The sequence below is a fragment of the Lasioglossum baleicum genome, unplaced genomic scaffold (assembly GCF_051020765.1).
Source record: "Lasioglossum baleicum unplaced genomic scaffold, iyLasBale1 scaffold0215, whole genome shotgun sequence".
Lineage (NCBI taxonomy): Eukaryota > Metazoa > Arthropoda > Insecta > Hymenoptera > Halictidae > Lasioglossum > Lasioglossum baleicum.
In genome coordinates, this window is record NW_027469275.1 from 83,449 (window position 1) to 86,925 (window position 3,477).

Genomic DNA, 3,477 nt, shown 5'->3' on the forward strand with positions numbered 1-3,477 from the left:
GCATAACGCATTACGCATAACGCATAACGCATAACGCATAACGCATAACGCATAACGCATAACGCATAACGCATAACGCATAACGCATAACTCATAATGCAAAAGTCATAACGCATAACGCATAACGCATAACGCATAACGCATAACGCATGACGCACAACGCATAACGCATAACGCATAACGCATAACGCATAACGCATAACGCATAACGCATAACGCATAACGCATAACGCATTACGCATAACGCATAACGCATAACGCCTAACGCATAAGGCATAAGCATAACGCATAACGCATAACGCATAACGCATAACGCATTACGCATAACGCAAAACCCATAACGCCTAACGCATAACGCATAACGCATAACGCATAACGCATAACGCATAACGCATAACGCATAACGCATAACGCATAACGCATAAGGCACAACGCATAACGCATAACGCATAACGCATAACGCATAACGCGTAACGCATAACGCATAACGCATAACGCATAACGCATAACGCATAACGCATAACGCATAACGCATAACGCATAACGCATAACGCATAACGCATAACGCATAACGCATAACGCATAACGCATAACGCATAACGCATAACGCATAACGCATAACGCATAACGCATAACGCATAACGCATAACGCATAACGCATAACGCATAACGCATAACGCATAACGCATAACGCATAACGCATAACGCATAACGCATAACGCATAACGCATAACGCATAACGCATAACGCATAACGCATAACGCATAACGCATAACGCATAACGCATAACGCATAACGCATAACGCATAACGCATAACGCATAACGCATAACGCATAACTCATAATGCAAAAGTCATAACGCATAACGCATAACGCATAACGCATAACGCATAACGCATGACGCACAACGCATAACGCATAACGCATAACGCATAACGCATAACGCATAACGCATAACGCATAACGCATAACGCATAACGCATAACGCATAACGCATAACGCATAACGCATAACGCATAACGCATAACGCATAACGCATAACGCATAACGCATAACGCATAACGCATAACGCATAACGCATAACGCATAACGCATAACGCATAACGCATAACGCATAACGCATAACGCATAACGCATAACGCATAACGCATAACGCATAACGCATAACGCATAACGCATAACGCATAACGCATAACGCATAACGCATAACGCATAACGCATAACGCATAACGCATAACGCATAACGCATAACGCATAACGCATAACGCATAACGCATAACGCATTACGCATAACGCAAAACCCATAACGCCTAACGCATAACGCATAACGCATAACGCAGAACGCATAACGCATAACGCATAACGCATAACGCATAACGCATAACGCATAACGCATAACGCATAACGCATAACGCATGACGCACAACGCATAACGCATAACGCATAACGCATAACGCATAACGCATAACGCATAACGCATAACGCATAACGCATAACGCATAACGCATAACGCATAACGCATTACGCATAACGCATAACGCATAACGCATAACGCTTAACGCATAACGCATAACGCATAACGCATAACGCATAACGCATAACGCATAACTCATAATGCAAAAGTCATAACGCATAACGCATAACGCATAACGCATAACGCATAACGCATAACGCATGACGCACAACGCATAACGCATAACGCATAACGCATAACGCATAACGCATAACGCATAACGCATAACGCATAACGCATAACGCATAACGCATAACGCATAACGCATAACGCATAACGCATAACGCATAACGCATAACGCATAACGCATAACGCATAACGCATAACGCATAACGCATAACGCATAACGCATAACGCATAACGCATAACGCATAACGCATAACGCATAACGCATAACGCATAACGCATAACGCATAACGCATAACGCATAACGCATAACGCATAACGCATAACGCATTACGCATAACGCATAACGCATAACGCATAACGCATAACGCATAACGCATAACGCATAACGCATAACGCATAACGCATAACGCATAACGCATAACGCATAACGCATAACGCATAACGCATAACGCATAACGCATAACTCATAATGCAAAAGTCATAACGCATAACGCATAACGCATAACGCATAACGCATAACGCATAACGCATAACGCATAACGCATGACGCACAACGCATAACGCATAACGCATAACGCATAACGCATAACGCATAACGCATAACGCATAACGCATAACGCATAACGCATAACGCATAACGCATAACGCATAACGCATAACGCATGACGCATAACGCATAACGCATGACGCATAACGCATAACGCATAACGCATAACGCATAACGCATAACGCATAACGCATAACGCATAACGCATAACGCATAACGCATAACGCATAACGCATAACGCATAACGCATAACGCATAACGCATAACGCATAACGCATAACGCATAACGCATAACGCATAACGCATAACGCATTACGCATAACGCATAACGCATAACGCATAACGCATAACGCATAACGCATAACGCATAACGCATAACGCATAACGCATAACTCATAATGCAAAAGTCATAACGCATAACGCATAACGCATAACGCATAACGCATAACGCATGACGCACAACGCATAACGCATAACGCATAACGCATAACGCATAACGCATAACGCATAACGCATAACGCATAACGCATAACGCATTACGCATAACGCATAACGCATAACGCCTAACGCATAAGGCATAAGCATAACGCATAACGCATAACGCATAACGCATAACGCATTACGCATAACGCAAAACCCATAACGCCTAACGCATAACGCATAACGCATAACGCATAACGCATAACGCATAACGCATAACGCATAACGCATAACGCATAACGCATAAGGCACAACGCATAACGCATAACGCATAACGCATAACGCATAACGCGTAACGCATAACGCATAACGCATAACGCATAACGCATAACGCATAACGCATAACGCATAACGCATAACGCATAACGCATAACGCATAACGCATAACGCATAACGCATAACGCATAACGCATAACGCATAACGCATAACGCATAACGCATAACGCATAACGCATAACGCATAACGCATAACGCATAACGCATAACGCATAACGCATAACGCATAACGCATAACGCATAACGCATAACGCATAACGCATAACGCATAACGCATAACGCATAACGCATAACGCATAACGCATAACGCATAACGCATAACGCATAACGCATAACGCATAACGCATAACGCATAACGCATAACGCATAACGCATAACGCATAACGCATAACGCATAACTCATAATGCAAAAGTCATAACGCATAACGCATAACGCATAACGCATAACGCATAACGCATGACGCACAACGCATAACGCATAACGCATAACGCATAACGCATAACGCATAACGCATAACGCATAACGCATAAC